This window comes from Hetaerina americana, unplaced genomic scaffold (assembly GCF_022747635.1).
Source record: "Hetaerina americana unplaced genomic scaffold, ioHetAmer1.1.p SCAF_9, whole genome shotgun sequence".
Taxonomy (NCBI): Eukaryota; Metazoa; Arthropoda; class Insecta; order Odonata; family Calopterygidae; genus Hetaerina; species Hetaerina americana.
In genome coordinates this window covers 12,320,787-12,336,090 of record NW_027287538.1, presented here as the reverse complement: position 1 = coordinate 12,336,090, position 15,304 = coordinate 12,320,787, and positions in this window count along the sequence as shown.

Here is a 15,304-nt window from a genome sequence, read left to right as displayed (position 1 = left end):
TACCCGCGAAGAAACGGCCAAGGCTATTCTGAGCGGGAAGGCATTACATTTTCTTGACAAATGCTGAGGAAATCTCCCCGCCTTAGTAGCCAGGGCGGCTGGAAAGGCGAAAGGCCGCTGTCACGCAATGGATCAAGGCGAAACACTGGTCTGGACTTAGGCGACATGTGTTTCATCCTCGCACGTTGATGGCGTGGTTGTGTGTAGTGGATTGAAATGTGAGTACTGTGGATGATTACGCTTGCATAGCGTGATTAGTCGCGGCAATGCCACTGAATGGAAAAGTTTAAAGGTTTGACCTCTCAAGGGAAGGCGGGATTTAAATTTGAAAAGTACAGAAAGACGGCAAAGAGCAGGGTTTTTTTGTTCCTGGTCACCGTTATACTGATTGGCGTCGTTTTTGTCTGACAGTAATAATGCCATTGCAGAACAAAGTCGAACCAAGGTGGTTTCAATATAATAAATTATAAGTTAAGTGAGATAATGACGAAAAACTAAAGTTCCTTCTCACTTGAACGTGTGCTGAGGAGTTAAAAGTATAAGGTAAAAAATGAATGGAATTGTTGGTGAAAGATAAACAAAGATAAATCCGCTACTTAACATTCCGTACCCCCTTGAGGATTTGCCAACATCCACGGCAGGCCTCCGTCCCCCTCGTCACCTCCCTTTGCGGAACCGCCTCTTTGCCAATCTGAGTCTAGCCGTGCCACGCATCGGCGAAAGGATGGCTTCCCGTGGCATCCCTCAATAGCGTTTTCTTGAATCGTGATACCATCACTCAACGGCCGGCTCACTGGGGAACAGACGCTGCGCGGACTACCTTTCGTCTAGCTCCTAAATATCGAAATATCTCTCATGGGTTCTCTCCCTACCAGGAGGAATTGTTTGAGGGATCCTTACAAAGTTGGATTGATTTTCTAATTGGATCGCGTGCAGCGTTGACGAGCTAGATTTGTGCAACGTTGTTATGATAAACTTAGTAGCGTATCCAAAATATTAGAGCAGCTAGGCTGGGAATCACTCACGGAGGGAAGGTTAAATTACAATTTGAATATCTTGCATAAATTGGATTGGCTCTTTAGCCTGCCTGTTGAAAATGTGTTATTAATCCCATGGTAGTAGGAGAGATCATGTTAATAAAATTAGAGAGATTTAGTGTCGAGGGATCGAGATGGTGCGGGGGCTAACGTACTGGCTTCCCACCCTGAGGGCGCGGGTTCAAATCCCGGCGATGTTGAATATTTTTCAGAGGTATCTCGATCCCTACTTGAGGTGCTTTGTGGAGGGCACTTTGAGTGAGTACGCCGTCCGTCGGATGGGACGTTAAGCCGCGGACCCCTTGGCGCCTTTCGTAAAGAGTAGGCTAATGCCGACGCTGGGTTTCTCTCCACCCTTCATCCTTTCCTGTCCTTCCCCTATGGCGCAAATGACCTTAGCTGTCGGTCGCCTCCCCTCAAAACTACTACTACTACTTTAGTGTCGAACAGATAGATTTAAGGTATTATTCCCACGAACGCAAGGGGATCATAATATTCGACCGCGGTATGGTACAATAAAAATAAGTTGATCACCCCCTACCACATACTCTAGCGGTAGCTTGTAGGGTGAATATAAATAAATAAATAAAAATAAATAAATTGTCATTTCTCCCGCCAGCATAAGCCTATGGGTCATCGGAACGCACAAGCCCTCCCAACTGGTCTTAAGTCCATGGGAATATTAATAATAATAACAACACAATATTAATAACTCAAAATACACGTGCTGATTTTAGAACACATTTTGGAACAAAAATGTGCATCTTATGCCCTGAGAAATACGTAAATTTCGTGGTTAAGAATGATTTAACCGTAATCGTGATCCATTTTGCCGCGAACTGATCGTTGCATAAGGAAGCCGTATGTTTTTCCATGGATTGAACCAGCAATTTTATATTGAGGCAAACATAAGGAGATTTTCCAAGAAAAAAATTTAAACATACCACACTTTGAAGTGGTACTTTTTCACGTGTGTTCGTGAATAGTTCCAGATATGCCAGAAACCACTACGCATTGACACATCTGAACGATTGTTACGTGCCCAAATCGTGGCCAATATTTTTTTCTCGCCGGAATGGACATTATTTTAATGTTAAGTTAAATAATGGGGAGAATGTGCCCGACTTCCTGATTTTCACGACAAATCGCTGCAAATGTCAACGTAAAAAAATATATGTTTGTCCATTTCAGTCTTCCGTTAAAATAATTTGTATTTATTTCCCTAATTTCCACCATGATGCTGGAAATATTCAACACAATAATTGCTTGTGACATCAGGTTAGAAATCCCTGGAACCAGAAGCCACCGTACTTCCAAGGATCCCTTTACTGCGTCAAATTGCTTTAAATAAGTTAAGAACGATATGTTTAACATATGAAAACCTAGGATACACCATCGCTTTGTTAGCTGACACGCTACTGCGTATAACATTGCCCTTGTGACCACTCTCACTGTATCATTACAACTACCACGCCTCTTTGGGATCCAACTTATGAAAAAAAACACAAACAGCGGTTCGTATCCAGCGCCCATAATTCAAGTCTCAAGTTGCCCATCTTATCTCGCCGAGTTCCTGCTTTTGCCACCCATCGGTCATTACGAATACTGGCGTGGGATGAGGGACAATTTGATGATGGACTCTGGGCTCATCTTGCTTCCCCGCCCTCTCATCCCCCACCCCCTCACTGCGCCAGCCCACCCTCGCGTGAGCTATATTAAGACAAAGGTGCACGCCCATTTTCGGTTCTTTCCCGCTCTGCCCTCCTCTTCCTCATCTCCCCATCCAGCTATGACTTCGCCGCCCTCTCTCTCTCTCCATTCCATTAACAATGAACAAATACATTTCAATATTCTTTATTTCACTCGAGAATGTGCCTTTTTCTCTTTCTAGACACTCGTCCAGAAACGCCAGACCACTAGCGATGAATAATGCGATGACATCGCCGTCCTCCGACCGGCCATTCGATGCCTACCTGTTCAACCTAATGCGCATGCAATGTAACTAGACATCTTCTTCCCGTAAAAAACAATGAGCACAGTAATCAACCCGAAGGTCAGTTTGGTATGTGATGGTAGAGGTACCCGGAATTAAGCCCTATACAGCGAGTGAAATTCACAAATCGGGGAATGGGGGGCAGTTCTTTCTCCTGTGCCGGTTATGGTTTCCCAGAATTGGCCGCCGAAAAATCACATAGCTTGAGTGGACCCCTCTACTGACCTCTACCCCTGAACTACCGCGGTCTAACTTCAATCTATGATACTTAGGTATTATTACAGGCCTGGTCCAGAGATATGCCATTTTACGAACTCAATCGGCTAATTGTGCGACTTCTAAAAAAAGAAACCTTCAATTTAATTATCATATTAAAATACTACGTCCCCCATTATTTCAATATATTATATAATATCATATTGAAGAGCATTTTCTTGAAAACCCATGCAATTGGAAGGTGTAGCGAAGGAGTAAGTAAGCTGATAAGAGGTAATTATAAATGATAAAGCGAGTGATACCAGAAGAGTTCTAAATTTCATTAAGCAAAAATTTAAATGTTATATTGAGTTTTTTCTCCGAATTATAGTCGTGCATGACAAGGGGAAAATATATCTTAGGGGAACTGGAGACGCGTTACCACCAGACAACCTGGGAAGGCCAGGAAACTTATTTGTTGCCAACTGGGTTTCTACAACAAAACAAAAATCAACTTTTTTATCACAATTCAGTAGAAATGTTTTCAAAATTTATTTCAAAAATATTGTACATCACGCATATTAATCGGAAAATAATAAAATTAAATTCTAATAATTATGAATAACCATAAACACAGTAATCAACCCGAAGGTCGGTTTGGTAGCTGGATGGATCGGAAGTTCACCCAGTACTAAGCCCGACGGCGTGTGAAATTCACACAGGGTATTGGGGTCAGTTCCTTTCCCTGTGCCGGTCATGGTTTCCCAGGAAGATCTGGTACCCGAAAAATCACCTGGTATCAGGTAGGTGCCCAGAGTGCCTTGCCCGGGAATCGAACCCGGGACCCTCCGGTCGGCAGTCAAATCCCGTGGACTACCGCGACCCAGATAGTTAGGAAAACTCTTAGTAAAATATTAGAAGTAGATATAAAAAAATGACACCTTGGAGTCGAATTTCTTTAAATACTGGAATTATCTTAACATTTTAAGCTTAATATTTTATGATATAATCGTGTATATCTTTGGTTTATAAGTTTAAGTTATTTTAGCAACTTATGCATGTTGATTTTTATTCACCGTTAATAAGGTCACCTATTTTGCCGGTAAAGAGACTGAATTGACGTAAAACTCATTAACTTATGACTAGAGATGGCTAGGGAAAGAAATTGAATATCTGACCAGTTGCCCAGTCCTTAGGATGTCAAGAACTCTGACCTCTGGGTATCACGAGACTAGACAGAGTTCTAAGGCAACCTTGCTTCGTAATATTTGAGTATACAGATAAGGTTAATGTCTCCTAGATAATTTTTTCATAGATTGGCGTTGTGGTTACTGATATCCGTACCATCTTAACTGTTGAGTGTTTTCTACTGCTCATATTTATGATGACAGAATTTTCAATAATTACCACCTTCGCAAGAGGACTTAATAATACCAATGATTAAATTTTATAATAAACCAGTAAAATGGTACCTAGTAAAATAGTAAATTAATTTCAATATTATAAGGAGAATTATCAGAGTAATACTATTTCTATTATTAACCAATTTTGCTTCTCACTGCCCAGATTTATTTCAGAAGAATGCAAGCACTATTGGCACAAAATAGAAAATTTAAATTAATCGTTGGAAAATACGTGCTGCACGATTAATATTCGACCCATGGCTCCATCGGGGCATTATTATTGACATCGGATTAACTGATATCGGCCTAAGTCTACCCTTTATGATTAATTGTGATTGCTTTGTGTACATCGCATGTCACTTCATCATAGAGTCTCGTCAGTTGAGTTCCTACATTGGAAAATTCAGAAAGAAAAAGAATTTATTCCATCCCTTAATTTAACAAATATGTTTGAAATCTGTAAGTATATTAGTAGTTTTAGCGTAAAATTGGCATTTGGCATGTATTTACTGTCAGGTGTGTTTATTTCTTCTATGTAATTGTCCTTATAAAAAAGATTTTTGGGATTAGTACCGAAAAATTGCAGGTGTCCAAAAAGTGAAAGCATTTTATAATGTCGAACGTGTATAAAAATACGTTCCATTTCTACGTTTTACCTTTTTATGATACGCCATTAATTAATATGAATTTTTTCCTCGTGCTAAATGCATAATTGACAAATTTCGGTCAACTTACTTGTTAGAAATTAAATGACACTCTTTCGTTCCGGGGTCTTTGTAAATGAAAATAATCCTGTAACTGAGGAACATTTTCAAGGAGTGGTCCATAGTATTTTGAAAAATGCACTGATGTTATCTTCGGAGTAACGGTGCAATGGAACCTAAATAATAATAACGTATCTGAACGAGCAGTAATTTAATTCAGGCGTTACGAGGCACCTTCAAGTTCTAAGCTATCCCAAATTATTTCTCGCAAATAGAGTCAGTAAAGCTGTCGATAGAGTGAGACGTATTTTCAAAACTTAAAATGGGTCGAAATGTACATGAACAGCGTGTAATCATCCGTTATTTTCGATTACGTGGCTAATAACTCGTCGAAATTCATCTTCAATCGAGTGAGACATGTGGTGATGGTGTTATGGATGTGAATAATACACATATGCACGTGTGACATGTAGAAGCAGGCCGAGCGTCGTGAGGCAAAGAGCCAAAGTATACATCACCAATTTTCCAAGTGGCAATAGGGACCCCCCAGTGAAGCGTACTCGGGAGTCATGGAGTCATCACGTTGACGTTACGAAAAATTGTACGCCTATAAAGAAATTATGTTGAAAATTAATTGAAGTGCCAAACTTGACTTTAAATTTGCATTAACTTGGCTTTATTGCACCATTGTAAACAGAAAAAGATTTGGGTGAAAAGTTAAATTAGGTAGAATAAAGGATTCGTTACGGACTGGCCCATTAGACTCTGTTACCGCTTCTCTTCATTCCCTCCACTTCTCCTCCTTCGACATTCAAACGGATTGACTTTCAGGGACGTTCATAATTTAGATCCCGTCAACTAAAAACTTAGTTCGTTTGATGAAATTTCTCATGTGGAGTTGCATTTTTTTGTTTATTTTCATAACTAAAGAGGTGAAAAATGTCGTTCAATTCTGAATATAATATTGTTTCGAATTATTTTACTTCAATGGTTCGTATTTTAGAGCACATTTTACGGAACTCGTGTTTTCGTGTCCGAAATCGAATCCACATTTGGGAGTAACGCAGCCGGACGAAGAGAAGAGGCACCCACGTGTGTGTTTCGCGGGGATAGAATGGGGCGCGGCGCATTTAAGAAGTGAGACTTGGGCGGAGGGCTCAAGGAACCCGCCTCGGATTCATTCTCAGACGCGCAAGAGTTTTCGACTCTCGAGAAGAAAATTCGACGTATGATTGAAAGGCCTACCAAGAGCGCCTGTGGGCAGGATGAAAAAAAAGAAGAATTTGAGAGGCGCACTTCCTCAAGAGGCAATCCAACTTCAGAGAAAATTTCCCCTCGTCTCACGCACTTCGTCTTTTCTCGGAAAGTTCCCTCCTCATCCAATGCTCTAAAGTTTCGCGCTCTCGTGGCAATGGCCACCTCTCTTCTAGAACTTCTTCGCTTGTATCCCCTATTGACACTTGCATCGCTTTAGCTAAGGAACTCCGAGAATCTTCGAACAGCCCAAACCGCATCATCCAACTTCGATCTCGATGGCAAGAAAGATATACTATAATATAAAAGTACAACTGCACACAAACACGCCTTCGAATCCATTCTGAGGATACCTTCCATATCTTACGCAATGCTACCTCTTATGCCCCTAGTTCTATGACCATTTTGGTAAAAAAACACCCAAAATCCAAGATTCTAAACTGTTCCACCTTCCTGTTACTGTTTTAGTTTATGAATCCCCATTTGACGTTCACCTTACTTTCCTCTTGCTAAAAAAATCGTATAATATTTATGTTACATTAATTCACACGAGATTCCTGGATTCTAGGAAAGTCGCGTTGACATAGCACTAGAACACGTCTTCATACTTCCGCTTCTCAAAATATACTGGATGAATGTAATGACCTCAAACCTGCACATGTGTGTTGATGGGGAATGTAACTTTCACATTCCACTAGGAGTGCTTCTGAAGGTCATTTTGTTTGCGGTCTACAAGTATGTGTGCATTAGTTTTCAGCCTGTCCTCGTATGTATCTGTAGTCCAACACTGATTATTATTCACTTATCACACTGCTTTTTCAATGAATTCATCAACGATTGTAACACTTGAATCTGACGGGTTAACTTAATCTGGATCATCCACAAACGAAACTTATTTCATGAATCACCTGCCGATTTTCATGTGTATGACTGTATGTTTGTTTTGCGTGTGACTTTATGTGTATGTAAGTGCGCCCGCATGAGTACGTGTGTGTGTGTGTTTACATACAAGGAAATTAACCCGCCATCAACCTCTTTCCTACACATTTTTACTCGTCCAACAACTCTCCATGCACACAAACTCAGAAAACTCCCATCGTTTTCCAAAGGTTTGGGAAACTTTGGTGCAACTCGATGACGCCCTCTCTCTCTCTCTCTTGCAACTCCGTCCGATGAAACTCCATATCGAGAAGGGATGAACAAAACTGCCGCTCCGAAGGAAAAATTTTTAGCCGAACGAACGCGATTTCTTGAGGAATACCCGGAAGAAAGAAATACGTGCGGGAAGTATTTCTTCTTTTTTTATTTGAATCAGGAAAAGGGGCGCTATATTCTCTTTATTTCATTATATCTTTCCTCGCAGGTGTGGTGGAGAGTTTAGTTATTGGGGGACTGTAGGTGGGTGGGGGGGGGGGGGTTGAGGGAAGAATGTTAGTTAATGGCATTCCGAAAAGATTGCCGCGAAGACGAAAGCGCACGCACTCATGTTCGCACGAGGGAGGAAAGTAAACGCGGTTAAGGAGGCGGAGAGGACGCGAGGTTGAGGATTTATTGCTCGGCTCCAATTTCCTCCTCTCCTCCCCCTCATATCTCCCCTCCCCGACCCTCCCTCTCGCACACACACACGCGCCCCCCCCCCCCCACACTCCCTCCAAGGACGCAGAAGCGGTGGGAGGTTTTTAATGGAGAGTACGCCCCCCTTCCATCGCGGGTCCCAACCCCCGCCCCGTCGCATCCGCCCGGGCCCCGCCTTACCTCTCCCCCGCTCGCTCGCTATCCCGGCGAACAATCTCCTCACTCAGCCTCCCAGAATCTTTCGAGGATTTCCGTTATCCTTATGTTTCTCATTATAATGAAGGGTTAGGTTGGGGTGGGCAGGGGAATGATTATGGTTAAGGGTGTGTGGAAGGAGAGGGGTTTGGGAAAGGATTTGCGTTGGGGTTAATGACTCCTGGAGAGAGGGTGGAAAACATATCCGGATAAAGAAGCGAAAATGGATTTCCCTTCTTATTTACTTGATTTACGTCGTCTTCGTCGGGGCCAACCGCTTCAAGTGGAGTTTTTCCGCATTAAATCGCGGAATATTTATGCACAGGGAGAGTAAAAGACCGGATACGATTTAAAAATTCTTTAGGTGTTTCATTTCTAGCATACAGAAATCAAATACGTGTACCTGCACAGGATCTGAAAATTTTGATGAGTTTTGGAGTCGTCGTGGGTCGTTGAATACGGTCTTAGGCATTATATTTCAACCAAGAAAAATGCTACTCATTAGGAATTTTTGTTGGTTAAAATGATTTTTATGGTAATGTATCATTCTTAGTAATTTTACATGAGTAAATAGACGCCGTAATTCTGTAATATACACGATGTTAAGATAATATTTTTTCATTTAAAATGCTTGCTTTGTCTGAGATATTTACTGTGTAATTTGAGATGGCAGTTAACACTCGTTTTAATTAAATTTATGAAATTCTTAGTTAGGTAAATGAACGCTTATTTAAACATAAAACATGAATGAATGGACGCTATTATGAAGGCGAATATCAGAGCTAAAATGGGAAGATGGGAGTGAATTGAAGAACAGGGAGTTATTGACCTTGTGCACCCTGATAAACTGATGAAAAGAGACGTTTCAGGCGTGATATGGTGGAATATCATGGTTAATAAAAATTGGCCATTTTCCACAAAATATTTTTCCAATTGTTAGCAATGTTCAAGTATTGGTAATTTTCAAATTTTGGCAATTTTCCAAAAATTATTTTGTGGAAATTCGCCAATTTCTTATGAATAAATTCGATAAACTGAGTAAAGTTATCGCTAATAATTCGCTCTAAGCTATTTCATATTATTTACATCAATTGAAATAAAGTTGATTGAATTAAGAAAGAGTGAACGTGCAAAGGTGGTCAACTTGGTCTACTTTGAATGTCTTAATTTGCTCAAAAACTGTTAGCATAGAATTTATTTTCTTCACTACCAATCAAAAGCCATTAGATTAGTCCTTGAACATTGTATCTTAAATAAGTTTTCAGTTTTATAAATTTACCATATTTGGAAGTAATATTAATTAGAGCGAACCCGCCTAATTCAATTGGCCCGCTCTGAAATAACTATGACCATCGTCAGTACTGCACTGATCTATTCATAAAATATTCGTTTTAAATTAAAAAACTTATTGAATGGATGAAAGTCCATCATGTCAGACTTATTTGAAATAATAAAAAAAATGTTCAAAACAACTTTCTTCGAAAGGAAACCACGCAAAGGTTGAAGTGTTCACCCAAGATTTGAACTTAAGGTGAGCTTTTATATTAATGTAGACTCCGGGCAGCAGTATCGCAAATATTCCTACAAACGAACATTTTTATAACCAAACTGAGAGATTTCTGATTTGATGGTACTCGAATAATTGAATACAGGGTTCGTCCGGTAACAAATAAGTGTACTGAGCTCAGGAAAAAAAATTTATTACACTTTTACATATCTTAAGCTAATATTCCTCAAAATTGAACCCTTGTGAGTCGATACACTTATTCCAGCGGCGTTCCCATTCCTGGAACGCTCCCGCGAAGGCATCATCGGGAACCTCTCGAAGACACGTCGTCACGGCCTCTTTGACGGCGTTCAAAGTCCCGTATCGCGTTCCTTTCAAACTCCTCTTTATCTTCGGGAACAGAAAGAAGTCCGGTGGTGCCAAGTCCGGGCTGTAGGGCTATTTTTGCAGTGATCCGCAAGTTGTGTCGCGATTTCCAAACGATTGAGTCTTTGATCATCACTGAGCACTTTCGGCACCAACTTTGCACAAATTTTTCGCATCTGTAATTGCTCCCTAATAACCTCGTGCACTATTGTTTTTGGCACATTACACTGCTCTGCTATCATCCGAACACTAAGACGACGATCAGAGTTCAGTACGTCGCGAACTTTTCGCACATTTTCGTCGGTGAGTGTCGTTGATGGGCGTCCATGCCATGGTTCGTCGTCGACCTCTTCTCTGCCCTCCACGAACATCTTGTGCCACCGAAAGATCATGTTTCTGGACATGGCTGACTCCCCGTAAGCCTGGTTAATCATACCGACAGTTTCGGTAGACGATTTCCCAAGCTTTACCGCAAATTTGATGGGATAACGCTGCTCCAAAAACTTCGGCATCGCGTTCCGTGACGTGGGTCGAGCGTGGAGGTTCGCGTTAACAGAGCTCCTCACTACACCACAGCTCAGAGCCGACTGCCTTTTTCAGCGTCGCTTGCCAACATACCCCCTCCAATCGCAGCCCGTCAGAGCGGTGCTGGGCGCGCCTGGAGCGGCGGGAAAAAATCAGTACACTTATTTTCCGGACGAACCCTGTATTATCATTATGTGTTAGTTGGCTGGAGTTTCAATTTAACTATTACGCCTGAAGTAAAAAAAACACGATGTGTTCTTTTTGCTCATCAGTTTGAATAATGGTTGACTGCAAGCTAGTGTTGAGGAACGTTCTACTTTATCCAACGCTAGTCTCACCCACCCTTTGCCATTTTGTTTCAGTTCCGCATTAACGTGCCTAGGTAATGCCACCTCGGTCCCCGTGAAAGGTTTAATTTTATTGTGCCCACAACAAATCCATTGTGCCTCAAGGTGTACTTGATTCTTCTAATTATTCCCTTATTGTGTTCTTTACGGCAATTTCCACTCTTCTCCAGACTAACTCTTTTCTTATACTGTGTATATCCATTTGACCTTCGACAACTTTTTCCATCGTCACGGTTGAAAGATTCATAAACACTCTTCGATTTGACTATAAAAAGCATGTGCACTGCTAAAAATTAATTTTTGTAAAATAGCACTATTCTACCCAGAGGTAAGGTTGGATAGTGAAGAAAATTATTTCCTTTTCGGCACTAACATCGCGTAAAATTTAGGGACCAGGATAGCGAGGGCAGTGTGTCAGAGAGAAAGAATACATGGTTGTAATATCAATTAACGGTTGTCATGGTTGTCAATCAATTAAGTGTAAAGAATTATGTAATGTAGAATCAACTATTGGAAGTAATTTAACATATGAACATTAATCAAGTAATGACAACTGTTGAGGATGATAGAGGGTTGTTGGGAGAAATGCAAAGGGGACAAGAAAGGCGTATGCGGGGAACAAGTGTTTGTCGATGGAATGTTGACGGCTGTGACAGAGGGCAGAATGGTGGGGAAACAAGGAAGAGGAGAGCAAAGAATAAGCATGTTGAACGAAATAAAGGGAGGAATGAAGTATGGGAAGTATGCAAAATTGAAGGGTTTATTGTAAGGTCGGATTTCAAATTGCCTTTCGTTGAGAGGCAATTTATCGTTTTTCAGTGTGTACATTCGGTATTTCCCTTTTGCGGTAGAATACCAATAGTTTAATTTATTAATAAATTTCATTAAATTTCTCATTATTTTATTTTATGATAAGGACAATGAAACATTATTTAACGATCAGTTTAAAATATTCCTTTTTTATACCTGAAACCTTATCAGCAAGAAAATGTCATTATCCCTATAGGCACATTTTATTTCTATCGAGAATGAGCATTAATATAATTATTAATGTAACATTATTACAAAGGTGTTTGAAATCATGTTTTACGCTATTATGAGGCTACTGTTACGTTTTTATACGCTAAAATTCATGAAAAAAATTAATGGAGGAAAGTAGTTTTTATGTTTACGAAATTAATAATGTATATTTGGCACGTGTAATTGTAATATTGGTTAGGCTTAAAATACGTTTCATATCGATATATTTGAGATCGAGACTTTGGTTGAGGCAAACTTATGCAAAGACTCGCGCCTAAAGCGAAAGGGGATGGGGATTAGCATACATAATTATACTAATTCGCTTTCTAGGACGTTTAATTTCAATGGAATGTCATATTTTCACACCAATATAGAACAACTTCCTGTGCACAAACCAATGTTTTTCTTCCGTTATTATACGTCAGTATTATGATCAATTATTATCACACATTTAACCTGACAAAATATGTCAAAAAGATATGTCAAATTATCGGATGATATTTAATTAGTTTCTAAGGGTTGGAAGTGAAGATGTAAGTCGTGACTCAATCCTTGCTTAAATAAGTCCAATAATACCTACTTTATTGATGATATGACGTAAAAAATCAAATGCATGGATTTCAAATAATAGAAAACCTTCCAATGTCCACATTCCAAATCCAAAGTTTCCTTTGGAACAGCGAGATACCCTCAAAGAAAAAAACCTATGATATACGGGATAATCAACAACATTAGCCATTAATGAGATCGACAGACCTGGGCGCTACTGCGTGGAATTTCCTTAAACCAATTATGCATAGCATATGATGATGTAGTTAAATTGAAACCGGTCGTATTAAATTTTATTTTGTGAAAATTGCTATTTTTAATTAAACATGATTTTCCACCATATCACGCCTGAAACGTTTCTTTTTATAAGATCAATAATTTTTTGTTCTTGATCAATTATTAAACGATATGGTTAGTCCACTAAGTATGTTGAGACTGTTTTTTTGAGTAAAAGAATAGATAGAGAGCCCGAGACCGTCCACTTTTCGAACAGACATTTAGCAGTAGTACAGCAGTCAGACCAGGCCGTCACGACACAGCTGCAAGCCCCCCCTTGTGGGACCCGCGAGCCTTTCCCCAGAATCGCGTTCCTCCCCTCCCTAGGCGCCGACTTAAAGCGGATCGCCGTTTCTTGCTTCCTCCTTGGGCCAAACGTCTTTCATTCCATTTCCTTCAACTCCTTGTTTAATCAGTCAAATTACCTCTCTGACCCTCGGAAACCCGGTCCTAAATCCCAAAGGTAACCCTTGCCGCTACCGCCGCCACGCCCTCCCAAACCATATCGCCCTCTGCCCTCTTTTGCGCCAAGCCCTCGGTTTCCAACCCGTTTGCCCCCAGATGCCGTCCCCCGCCCCCAAAACCCACCTTCGATACCTCCAACCCAATCCCACCCCCCCCTCTCCTTTTCGTGCTCGCCTTCCCCTCCCACCTCCGCTCCTCATCGCCTGGGTAGCGAGAGCAAGGCCGGGATCGGAGAAACCCCGTTCTTGACTTGTGATTCTACACACAGACACTCTAAATTACAATCCTTTGGTCTCGTGGAACCACAAATATTTGATCTCAAAAGCCATGGGCTTTCTAGAATTAAGGAGGTTGGAGCCTAGGGCAAATACGAGGCAAGGTGACAGGGCCTTTGAACCGCTTGAAATATTAAACGTGAAAACGCGAGTGTTACTCCGTCAACATCAAGCGCAGAGCGCATTAATTATGCTCCTCTCCCACTTCCGTCTTCCCAACCATCTCGGTTCAGAGTTCAGATTTTCTTAATCGAGTTAATTTATCTCCTATATATCTGCCAATCATCTCACACTTGATGGAATGTTTATTATGTGCGAATGAGCCTTGGTTGTTTTTATGATTGGAAGATCATTCTGTTACGTAGGATGGATGAATCCGAAGAAATATATCCCGACGAATACAGAAAACACGCGAATGGATAATATGTTGAATTAATATTGGAAGAAGTTATGTCAAGAGGCGGGAGAATACCTGTATATGCCTTGTTACATTTCTTTCTTGTCATCATGCTTCCTGTTAAAGAATTAAATCTGAGGTAGAGCAGTTCACAACAGCTATCAATGAGAAATCCTGCGAGAATTTCTCCTAGACAAGCGTTGGTTACTTTCTTTGCACTCTTCTTAATTTAATTTGTCTCTACGCAACTGTCTTTGCCATTTGCCGTTCATTTAGGCTCTCCAAAAGCATAAACAACATCATCGTGTATAACTCACTCTTTATCAATCCTAACTACTTCCTTTTTTAATCCTAAGGCTTCCGCGACGTCTATTTGATGAATTCATTCTTCTTTTTTTGTTTGCATGAAATGATCACACCCGTAAATATTTTATCTTATATTTGTGTCAAAATATTCAATATCAAAATTCTCGAGTCATAACATCTCATTCTTTAATCTACACTTTGGAAAGGCAAGATACATTAAACAACCACGCTGTGAGACCTAAATAATTGATTGGCATTTATTTTTATCATTGGTCAAAGAAACTGGATTATATAATGATTCAAACATTTTTACGTTGGTAAAGTACGCCAAGGGAACAGTACGGTTCGTAAAAGCGGGTGTTAGAAAACGCCGGTTCCGTTAACCTTGTAGGGCGTAGTTTTGATGCAAGCTGGTGAAATTGAATTCGAGGTAGGAAAGTACAAAAATTACATTATACATGATAAGCGACTAGATCAGGTTCCGGGTGCAAAATATTAGGAGGCATATAAACCGGGGTGGTACGGTGAAAATAAGTATGTCAGCTGTCAGTAAGAGGGAAAAGTCAATTTCATTGTTGATTATGGCATTATAGCAAAAAAGGATTCAACCCGTGCAAAAACAAATGGTTATAAGGATCTTAAAGAATTTAGCACCGCTGTAGCTCAGAACTTTACGCCAGTACGTATTTCAGCGTATATTTCAGCGGAAGATGACCGTTTATACTATTCTTTCACCTTACTCGGTATGCTACTTGTTAACGGACAAGTTCATTTTCGTTTAGCGGGGTGCGATGAATTGATTTTTTATCGTGATCTACGTCGACTCGATAGAAGGTAAAATTGCAATTGCGATTCTTTCTAGATGGCGTCCATTCTTCTCCCAAGGGTATTGGATGAAATTTATTCTATAATTGG